This window comes from Patella vulgata, chromosome 5 (assembly GCF_932274485.2).
Source record: "Patella vulgata chromosome 5, xgPatVulg1.2, whole genome shotgun sequence".
Classification (NCBI taxonomy): Eukaryota; Metazoa; Mollusca; class Gastropoda; family Patellidae; genus Patella; species Patella vulgata.
Window position 1 is genome coordinate 76,069,325 of NC_065883.2, and position 12,611 is coordinate 76,081,935.

Genomic DNA, 12,611 nt, shown 5'->3' on the forward strand with positions numbered 1-12,611 from the left:
GGATGAACAACCAACCAAGATCCAGCAGTAATCACCAACATTTGACGACCAATAAAATAACGGAACTGTGTTTTAATAAGATCAGGGTTAAAGGGGTGGGGTGGGTGATAGGGGGTGGGTGTAGTATGGTTTCACAGATTTTTTTGTTCTCGGGGGGTATTTTAATATATCAGATTTACCAATAAAAAAAATAGTATTTAATAAGATCAGGGTTAAAGGGGTGGGGTGGGTGATAGGGGGTGGGTGTAGTATGGTTTCACAGATTTTTTTGTTCTCGGGGGGTATTTTAATATATCAGATTTACCAATAAAAAAAATAGTATTTTGAATTTTTTTCCGTTTTAGGTGTTGTGAAAACATTGTTTTACTTTTGTCCCTCCCTGGCAGTTGGAATTCGATATAAAAGATAGTGCAGCTGCCCGGGCAAAATTTCCCTCATAGCACACTGTATGGCGTATGCCGGCTTCATTAGCCCAGTTAGGAGCAGAACAGTAGGATGTTAAACCCCATTTCACTTCATTTCATTTACTTTTGTCCCTGCAACAATATCTGATTCCATTCCATTGGTTAAAGATCATGAGACTTAAACAGGGCTAGCCCCAACACTAAGCCTAGACCTAACCCATACCCTAATCCCATTTGTAAACATCTCGCGACCTTGACGAAATCTGCAGTGTACCTTAATTTTTATATTTTTGCTATTCTAATAGGTATTGTGCTGTGCGGGGGGGGGGGTGCTTTGCGCTGAATGCGGGCGTGTTCGTCTACTCTTCAACACAAATTCCAACTATCTATGGTTCTGTTACGTGCACACCAACGAGTACATAGGAAGACCTCGTTGCCGGACTCCTTGCCTTGCACCCTGGGCCCTTGAGAGGAAAAAAGTGTGCTGGGGCGAAACCTTTTTTGCCTCTCACCCGACCTTTCCAACACTAGTCATAGCTAGATGATTCGGGGGGTTGGATGGCTGAATGGTTAGCACGTGCGCGCTGTATCATATATCATAAAGCCTGTCATTGAGTCGGGGGGTTGGATGGCTGAATGGTTAGCGTGCGCGCGCTGTATCATAAAGTCTGCCATTGAGTCGACTGGCGTGGTTTCGAATCCCCGGTTGTACGTGGCAAGGAGTAGGGTCGCCTGTCCAACCTCGTGGGTTTTCTCCGGGTCCTCCGGTTTCCTCCCACTGCTAAAGACCCCTACGCGCAAGCGAATTATGTAAATAAAATTAAACCATATGTTAGTCCCGAAATGACCTAGTTTGTGTCGAGTGGACGTTAAACCCCATTTCTCTCTCTCTCTCTCTGTCATTGAGTCAACTGGCGTGGTTACAATTCCCCGGTTATACGTGACAAGGAGTAGGGTCGCCTGTCCAACCTCGTGGGTTTTCTCCTGGTCCTCCGGTTTCTTCCCACTGCTAAACACCCCTACACGCAAGCGAATTATGGAAATAAAATTGAACCATGTGTTGGTCCCGAAATGACCCAAGTTTGTGTCGAGTGGACGTTAAACCCCATTTCTCTCTCTCTAGATGATTCAGTTGCACTATATATGCTCTAAAGTATCTGTGGACCATTTTATCCTACTGTTATAAGGGTAAGTGACATAGTATTAGAAAGTAATCATATTATATACAAGCATGGGCCTCATAGACTCTTATTGGCCCTGGGGCGGCGCACCGGCTGCATCCCCTCTCGTGTGGCCTGCATACACCACCCACAAGGGAGATCTGGACTGAATAATCACGTGGGGTCAAACCCGGTAGGTCTTGTTAGTGATACAAGCCGGTCAGATTGGGTCATAGAGTAACCCCTGGGAATTTCGACGTCCTATCCACCACAGTGTAGCCTACCAATTCTAAGAATTAGCTGGGAGGAGATGGGTTCTTTCCAATCTAATTAAAATATAGATCTATTTTTCGTTTCGTTTTTTATACTTTCGATGGCCTACACTACATGTAGATCTAACAAGTTATAGTGGGAGTTCACGTTCTATGACGTCAGGTACCAAACAAGCGACATTTGACCCGATTACGTCAGTCATTTGATTAACCAATTAGCGACCGCCATGTATTTTTTATCTACTTTTGCTTTGTTTTGATTTCTATTGCCGCTAATGTCTACCCACAGTTCCGCACAAAAAAGGTCAAACGCTCGATTCGAAAGACCATTTGATTGGCTGACCCATCATTCCAAGCAGAACATGAGTTAAATAACAACGCTTCCAGATCCAAATGTAGTAAAGACAAGTAAAATCGAAATTTTGAACTATAAAAACGAAACGAAATTGGATCTGTGTTTTAATCAGATTGGGTTCTTTCGTGGCTAATGATGGATACCAAAAACTATGACTAATGGATAACTCGGCTGGTCGCCATTATTTGCAATGACACCTATCTTATTCACTTGAAATTTTATCCAAATGTTACATCTTCCAACAGTCTTAAGTCCGCCCTGAATAAATGAGTTAACGTTCCACTGTTCTGCTCTGAACTGGGCTAATGAAGACGGGCATACACTATACAGTGTGCTATGAGGGAAATTTTGCCCGGACAGCGGCACCACGGCCGACTCTTATGTGCACGCCAATATGTACACGGGATCTCGCTTTTTTCTACCATCCGAATTACAAGACAGCTGTCCTTGTCAGGTCATCCGTCCTGCATCACTAACAAGGGGGAAACACGCCGGAAAATCTGGAAGAACTTTCTCGGCCATTGCAGGTATCGAACAGCCCAGCTCCAGGCTAGCGAGCCAGCGTATTACCCAATCTGTTTCATATCTCTGTTAAAGATGACTGCCTTAACACGTGCCGTCACAGCACGCGGGGTCAATCAAGGAGTAGAGTTGCCTGTCTAACCTTGTGGGTTTTCTCCGGGTCCTCCAGTTTCCTCCCACTGCTAAAGACCCCTACTTAAGCAAATTATTAAAATAAAATTGAAACATATGTTAGTCCCGAAGTGACCAAGTTTGTGCCAAGTGGAGGTTAAACCCTCTCTCTCTCTCTGAGCGGAGTTATCACTGTTTGAAGTTTTGACAAGATGTCACATACAACCGGGGAATCAAAACCCCGCCAGTTGACTCAATGACAGACCGTATGATACAGCGCGCGCGTGCTAACCATTCGGCCATCCAACCCCCCACCCCACTAGCAAGGGGAAACCACCCCGGAAAATCCTGATAAACTCTCTCAGCCAACGCAGGATCGACACCGCATCTCCAGGTTAGCGAGCCAAAGTCATACTACTGAGACATTAGACGATTTTTCATCAATAAGCACCAAGATGAATATATTTGAATTTTTTTTATTTTTGAATAGCACCTTCAAGTATTTTACAGTAATCTACCAGTACAGATACAAGTTTTGTAGTTTTTACAGAGCAATGAATACACATATACATAGGCATAAGCAAATGATTAAAAAAAAAAATTTTCCTCACATCAAATATTCATAATCTTAAATTCTCCTCCTAATGGTGGAAGTATAACATATATACATTATAAATATATACATTTAAAACAAGCAAGATTAACATAGGAATATAAACTTTATATATTACATGTATATGTATAGTTAGGCCTACTTCTAGTCAACAAACCGACCTCTGACCTCCATTACGGATTCTAAACCTGGACCCCCCCTGTTCACAAAGCATTCTCTTACTTAAACATACATTATGCAAGAGCTAAATCAGACTATTGCAGGTCTTTCTTTAGGCCTGAAATGTTTTATAAACTATTAATTAGACATTAATTAACTTATCCAGACCATAATCAACTCTAGATGTCAACACCAGCCTGCAATATTTACTGGATTAGGATCCCATTTGCTGCTCAACTTTCATTCATGATTTAATCATGAAATGGATAATCAAGACTATGTTTTTTATTGCACTGACTTTAGTAATGATGATCGAGGCTAGGGCGAAAATTCAATGCTAAAATCTTGGTTCAGAGTGGATCAATTTGACTGAAATTTTCAGCAAATTCCTTTTACATTAACTATGTTTTTAACTATTATAGTGAAAACTTCTAGCTCTTTATCTAATCTCCCATAATGTATCTTTTATTTAAGAATTGACTCAAAATTGTTTGCCTTATTTTAACTAAAATATAGTCCTTTATAAAACTTTTGTTGTTTTAATGTATCAAATACATCAAAAAGGAACTATATGCAAAATTATGTGTTTCTGGATCAAAGATATATCTCTCATAATAGTAAGTGCAGGAGTACTGCAGTACACGCAAAACAAAAATCTACAAGATAAACTTGCGGACAAGAAAATAGACATTGCACCAAATAAACAAATATCAAATCAAGTGAATAAAAGTCATTAAGGTGGAATCAATTCGTAGAATTCTGAGAATGTTTTGTGAACTTGGGGACTGTTCTTATAGAACTATTATTAAATGTCAAATTTTGATATCAAATTTAAAGCAGATTACAGAATACATTACAGATAATTATGAAAAGTCAATTATGTTTATTCTAATTTTGACATTTTTAACAATCAGGGAAAGGTTATAATTAACAAATTAAATATCACTAGGGATTAGGGTCTGACATAGGCATTTTGCCTGTTCCCCAATCTCCCATTCATTTATAGTAAATAAAATATGTCTCAAAAAAATATATCACTAGAATACTGTTTAACTGAAGCTAGAATGGTTGAATACACAGAATTCCGAGAAGGGCTTTAACGTTCGCTAGCTCATCAATTATTGATATAATTTATCTGAGATTATCGCGATATTTCTTCTGAAAAATATGATAATTTTTTAGCGTCTTCCAAAATTTTAATATAACTGGATTTATTGAATCTCAATCCTAGAGATAACGTTACCATTCGTTTATCTCCAGTAAAACTCGCTGGCCATTAATCAGCATGAAATTGGTTCCTAAGCTCCGCCCCCCAGTGGCTAATGATTGGCAGGATTTGTTAGAATGAAATACTGCCAATTTCTCAACAATTAGGCATCGATTCGTGGCATGAGTTACACATTAATTATCCTTGGAACATTTTCCTCATCTTGACAACAAAAGTTTATTCGAAAACAGACGTTTGATGATTTACCGGGTACTATTTTTAGCGCACAATGTCAGTGATTCGGCTAAATATGTGAAATTTCTGACATCACGCGAGTTTGAGCTGCCATCTTGGATCTTTGTGAAGTGACCGACAAAAGAATATATTACGTGACATTCAAAATGGCCGACAAGTTTTACCAGAGATGAACAAGGGGTAAAGTTATTTCTGGCATCGAGACTAGTATTTATTGCGTTTGAAGGTTAAATTCTTTCAAATTGTAATTTTATGTCGTGTTTAAATTAACGGTTCAGTTCACTGATAGTCACGACAGACAAACATGGCTGAAACAAGAGACATGATTCAAAGCCTTTATAAAAGGCGGCATACTTAAAGTATGTAAGCCTGAAAGCGCTGATACAAGATTTTTCTCTTTTAAAAAGCACAAAAACAGCACGAAGCAGAGCAAGATGAAATTGTTTTGAGACTATGCCCCCCTCAACCAGGAAAAACTAAATCACAATGTTGAATGTCTATTCTGGTTTCTCACCATCAACACTTCCATCGTCATATAATGGTTCCAATGGTTCCTGGGTTAATAGAAGACCTTTTTCATACAGAGCTGTAATTATATCAATCTTTAACTGTATATCTTCTAAAGGTAAACTGTCTACTGATATATACTCAGGGTATGAGTGTATTAAATACTCAACAGCAGGAGCTGCCTAGAAAATAAATAAATAAATATATATACAGCATGGGTAGCCTAGAAAATAAATAAATAAATATATATACAACACGGGTAGCCTAGAAAATAAATAAATAAATATATTAAGCATGGGCAGCCTAGAAAATAAATATATACTATTCAAAAAAAGTAGGGGATATTTGATTTTTAAGTGTTATTAAAGTCACCTAATGAAACTGACGAAGAAACAAATGACAAAATGAAATGAAGTTCACATTCATCGATTTATTCCAAATGATCGTTAGACTAAGTAAGGCACAGACTGACCATTATAAGGGTAAAATGATACCCGGGGTCAAACAGCAAAGTTACCACAGCATCACAACCAAGTCAGTAACGGGTAAATCCTCCTCTGTTTGCCAAACAAGCATTGATCCGACGTGGCATACTCCTAATGAGACGTCTAAGGTCATTTTGGTCCAGATTGTCCCATTCCTGTTGCAACGCAGCAGCAAGTTCTTGGACATTGGCAGGACGTTGTTGACGTTGACGTAACCTCTGTCCAAGCATGTCCCAGACATGCTCGATGGGGGAGAGGACGGGACTCAGTGCTGGCCAAGGTAATGTGGTGATGTTCTGTTGTTGGAGGTAACCTGTAACGATCCTGGCCCTGTGACATCTTGCGTTGTCATCCTGGAAGATGAAACGGCGGCCATGACGTCGTGCGAACGGCACAACATGGACTGCCAAGATGTTGTCCCGGTAGTACTGGCCTGTAACACGCCCTGCAACAACATGTAAAGCCGTTCTTCCAGCAACAGTGATGCCTCCTCCACCATAACAGAACCACCCCCAAATCGATCATGTCTGATGACGTTAACGTCTTGGAAGCGCTCGTTTCGACGACGCCACACCCTCCTACGTCTGTCCAAAAAATCAACAGTGAACCTTGACTCATCTGAAAACATCACATTGCTCCAGCGTCGATTAACCCAGTGTTGACGATCCCTACACCAACGACGTCTTGCCTGAATGTGATGATCTCTCAAACAAGGGATCACGCGAGGACGTCGGGCGCGAAGGTGACCCCTATGCAGTCGATTCCAAATCGTCTGGCCACTCACTCTCACACCAGTGTCTGTTTGAAGACGAGCGCTGATCTGATTTGCTGTGATGACACGATTTCTCAAGGCCAAGGTACGGATAAATCGATCCTGGGCTTGAGTTGTCGCCCTTGGTCGACCTGAGCGTGGTCTGTCCTGTACAGATTGTGTATCACGGTATCTGGACCATAGCCTGCTTATGACAGACTGAGAAACATTCATCGTCCGCGCCACAACCGCCTGTGTTGTGCCGATCTGTAGCATGCCAAGGGCACGTAACCTTTCATTTTGGGTAAGCCGACGCATATCAAAATTTGTTTTCTGGTCACTAAAACAATTAAACTGATGTTTCCACCCTGGAATTCAATGCCACAATGACTGTAACATTCAAAGTCAGAGTCGTGCAAATCTTGGGTTGGACCCCCATGATGATCCCAAGCATCACCTGCATTCCATGCGGTAGCTATTGGTGCGTTTGGGCGTCACATGTAACTGGAAATGTTTCTTCTGTTAGGTTCTATAGTGACTTTTTTCGTAGTCATTTGCATATTTTAGTATTATGCCCCCAAAATCAAATATCCCCTACTTTTTTTGAATAGTATATATACAAATGAAATGGGGTTTAACGTCCTACTGTTCTGCTTAGACTGGGCTGATGAAGGAGGGAAATGCTATACAGTGTGCTATAAGGGATAAGGGAAATTTTGCCTGGGCAGGGGCACTATATTACGTGCTCTCCAATGTATACACGGGACCTTGGTTTTTCGTCTCACCAGAATGACTAGACAGCTGTCCTTGTCAGGCCCTCCGTCCTGCACCACGGAAAAGGAGAAACCATGTCGGAAAATCCAGATGAACTTTCTCGACCAATAACAATATAAGTCCATTTATATAGCGCCAAATCCACAAATCGTGCTCATAGCACATACAACTATACAAAAGTCTTTTGGCTCTAAGTTTTGTTGGGTTTTTTTTTTCAATTTCTGTAGTGAATTTTGAAAAGATGAGTTTTTAATCGAGATTTGAAGCGTTCAACTGGGAGTGCATTCCATCTTTCAGCGGCAGCAACAGCAAATGCAGATCATATAGAAGGGATGGATGGGCCGTGTGGTGTAACACATGTGTTTCAGATCATGAAGTATACGTGTTACACCACTTGCCCCATCAAGGGGATTCCATGGCCGAATGGTTAGCATGTGCGTGTTGTATCACAAGGCCTGTCATTGAGTCAACTAGCGTGGTTTCGAATCCCCGGTTGAACGTGACAAGGAATAGGGTCGCCTGTCCAACCGCGTGGGTCATCCGGTTTTCTCCCTCTGCTAAAGATCCCTACGCACAAGCGAATTATTGAAATAAAATTGAAACATGTGTTAGTCCCGAAATGACCTAGTTTGTGTTGAGTGGACGTTACACTCTATCTCCCCCGCCCCCATCCATCCATTCTATATGTAATAAGTAAAACTTACTTCTAATGGTATATCAACAAACTGTGGTTCAACTCCCTGATAAATTCGTGAATTCTCTAAATTATGATAAACATGGACTTGATCTTCCTCTAAAACCAACCTACAATTAATTTAAATCATGATGTGTGTATAAATCTGTCTTTAATAAATCGGGAGTAATTTCATGTCAAAGAAAACAATAAAATGAAATGGGATTTAACGTCCGACTGTTCTGTTCTGCTCCAACCAGGTTATTGAAGAAGGGCATACGCCATCAGTGTGCTATGAGGGAAATTTTGCCCAAGCAGTGGCACTATGGCCTACTCTTTTAAATTGAATTCTTACTGCCAAGGGATCTTTTACATGCTCGCCAATGTATACACGGGACTTCAGTTTTTGTCCCATCCGAACGACTAGACAGCTGTCCTTGTCATTCCTCCGTACTGCACCACTGACAAGGTGAGACAAGGTCCAAATATCCTGATGAACTTTCTTGGCCAATGCAGTGATCGAACACCCGACCTCCAGGCTAGCGAGCCAGCTTCTTGCTCACTTAGCCATCGTAGATAAAGTACAATAAATAAATAAAAAATATATGTATGTACGAACCTAAGAGCACCTTGTCGTATTATTTTGACCATCGAATCTGGTTCAATCTCCACCATACTGGTAACTTGATTACGTTTGCTATCCCATCTCTCACCGGTGCCATGGATACTACATGATTTCTCAGCTGTTACACAAATAATATGTTTTAGCTATTTACATTCAGATAAAATTGTTTTAACTATCTATATTAAGATAAAATTGTTTTAACTAACTACATTTAGACAGAACTGTTTTAACTAATTACAATCAGGTAGAACTGCTTTAACTAATTACATTCAGGTAGAAATGAAATGAAATGGGGTTTAACGTCCTACTGTTCTGCTCTGAAGTGGGCTTACGAAGACGGGTTTACGCCATACAGTGTGCTATGAAGGAAATTTTGCCCGGACAGTGGAATTATGGCCTACTCTTATATCGAATTCCAACTGCCAAGGGATCTTTAACTTGCACGCTAATGTGTACATGGGACCTTGGTTTTCCGTTCCATCCGAACAACTAGACAGCTGTCCTTGTCAGGCCCTCCGTCCTGCATCACTGGCAAGGGAGAACCACGCCGGAAAATTTGGATGAACTTTCTCAGCCAATGCAGGGATCGAACACCCGACCTCCAGACTAGCGAGCCAGCATCTTACCCACTTAGCCACCGTGATTCCCACATTCAGGTAGAACTGTTTTAGCTATTTACATTCAGATAGAACTGTTTTAACTAATTGTTCTAAATACTTATATTCATACTGACATTCAGATAAAAAAAATTTGATGCATGCATTCAGATAACTAATTGAACTACTTATATTCAGATAAAACTGTTTTAGCTACTAACATTCAGATAAAACTGCTTTAACTACCAACATTCAGATAAAACTGCTTTAACTACTAACATTCAGATAAAACTGCTTTAACTACTAACATTCAGATAAAACCGCTTTAACTACTAACATTCAGATAAAACTGCTTTAACCACTTGTACTTACATTCAGCTAAAACTGTTCTAACTACATGTACTTACATTCAGCTAAAACTGCTTTAACTACTTACATTCACCTAAAACTGTTTTAACTACATGTACTTACACTCAGCTAAAACTGTTTTAACTACTTACATTCAGCTAAAACTGTTTTAGCTACTTACATTCAGATAAAACTGTTTTAACAACTTACATTCAGATAAAACTGGAGGTAAACTATCATGTATAAAACCTCGTCCCATCTGATCAAATGCTGCATCTATTGGTGCATTTTTAAATATACTAGTCATCAATTTCTCTACTTTACCCAATATCATCTTTCTTTCTGGAGTTTCCTGAAACGCCAAATATATTATATTAAGCAAAAACAAATTCAAATACATGTATTATAAATAAAACAAATTCAAATAATTAATTTTCAGAGAGAGAGAGAGAAATGGGGTTTAACGTCCACTCAACACAAACTAGGTCATTTCGGGACTAACATATGGTTTAATTTTATTTCAATAATTCGCTTGCACATAGGGGTGGAAACCGGAGGACCCGGAGAAAACCCACGAGGTTGGACAGGCGCCCCTACTCCTTGTTACGTACAACCAGGGAATCGAAACCACGCCAGTTGACTCAATGACAGGCCTTATGATACAGCGCGCACGTGCTAACCATTCAGTCATCCACCCCCCCCAATTTATTTTCATGTTCATATGTTAATTTCTTGACCATGTACAGACCAAAGAAACTGGCCACAAGTGTATTCCAAAAATTAGAACAGGAGCACCTGGTACCATCTGGTAAAAAAATCAGTTCCAGTCAGTTGTAAGAGCGCATAGACATATTTCATGCAACTACTTGTTGGTACCAGTCGCTGACCAATTACTTACAGCTAGCTTGGATTAGGTTTTGGTGAGAGAGAGAGAGAGAGAGAGAGAGAGAGAGAGAGAGAGAGAGAGTTGGGGTTTTACCTCCGCTTGACACACACTAGGTTATTTCGTGACCACCACATGGTTCAATTTTATTACAATAATACACTCGCACAGTGGGAGTTAACTGGAGGACCCGGCGAACACCCACAATTTTTGTCACATACAACCAACAGTTGAGTCAGTGACAGACCTAATGATACAACCTGTAAGCACTAATCATTCGGTTACCACCCCCCCCCCCCCCTTGTTTTGGTGAACCACCAGACTTTTATAATGCAGTGATGATCAGACTCTGGCACAGTTTTCACTAAGACAACATTAGAGTATGTGAGTTATTCAGATTTTATCCAACAGAAACCACTGAAGAGAGAATTAAGAGTTATTAACTGTTAGATATAGATTACCTTATCTGAATTGACCACTCCCATATTTTGTAAATAATTTAGTGGAACTCCCTTACGTAATTCTACATCTTCTTCATAAGCGATCTGTAGAGCTCTTGGTAATAACTAAAACAAAAGGTTCATTCTGTAGGGCATTTGGTAATAACTAAAACAATATAATATAAAATAAAGGTTCATTCTGTAGGGCTCTTGGTAATAACTAAAACAATATAATATAATTTTAAGGTTCATTCTGTAGGGCTCTCTGTAATAACTAAAACAATATAATATAAAATAAAGGTTCATTCTGTAGGGCTCTTGGTAATAACTAAAACAATATAATATAATTTTAAGGTTCATTCTGTAGGGCTCTCTGTAATAACTAAAACAATATATACTATTCAAAAAAAGTAGGGGATATTTGATTTTGGGGGCATAATACTAAAATATGCAAATGACTACGAAAAAAGTCACTATAGAACCTAACAGAAGAAACATTTCCAGTTACATGTGACGCCCAAACGCACCAATAGCTACCGCATAGAATGCAGGTGATGCTTGGGATCATCATGGGGGTCCAACCCAAGATTTGCACGACTCTGACTTTGAATGTTACAGTCATTGTGGCATTGAATTCCAGGGTGGAAACATCAGTTTAATTGTTTTAGTGACCAGAAAACAAATTTTGATATGCGTCGGCTTACCCAAAATGAAAGGTTACGTGCCCTTGGCATGCTACAGATCGGCACAACACAGGCGGTTGTGGCGCGGACGATGAATGTTTCTCAGTTTGTCATAAGCAGGCTATGGTCCAGATACCGTGATACACAATCTGTACAGGACAGACCACGCTCAGGTCGACCAAGGGCGACAACTCAAGCCCAGGATCGATTTATCCGTACCTTGGCCTTGAGAAATCGTGTCATCACAGCAAATCAGATCAGCGCTCGTCTTCAAACAGACACTGGTGTGAGAGTGAGTGGCCAGACGATTCGGAATCGACTGCATAGGAGTCACCTTCGCGCCCGACGTCCTCGCGTGATCCCTTGTTTGAGAGATCATCACATTCAGGCAAGACGTCGTTGGTGTAGGGATCGTCAACACTGGGATAATCGACGCTGGAGCAATGTGATGTTTTCAGATGAGTCAAGGTTCACTGTTGATTTTTTGGACAGACGTAGGAGGGTGTGGCGTCGTCGAAACGAGCGCTTCCAAGACGTTAACGTCATCAGACATGATCGATTTGGGGGTGGTTCTGTTATGGTGTGGGGAGGCATCACTGTTGCTGGAAGAACGGCTTTACATGTTGTTGCAGGGCGTGTTACAGGCCAGTACTACCGGGACAACATCTTGGCAGTCCATGTTGTGCCGTTCGCACGACGTCATGGCCGCCGTTTCATTTTCCAGGATGACAACGCAAGATGTCACAGGGCCAGGATCGTTACAGGTTACCTCCAACAACAGAACATCA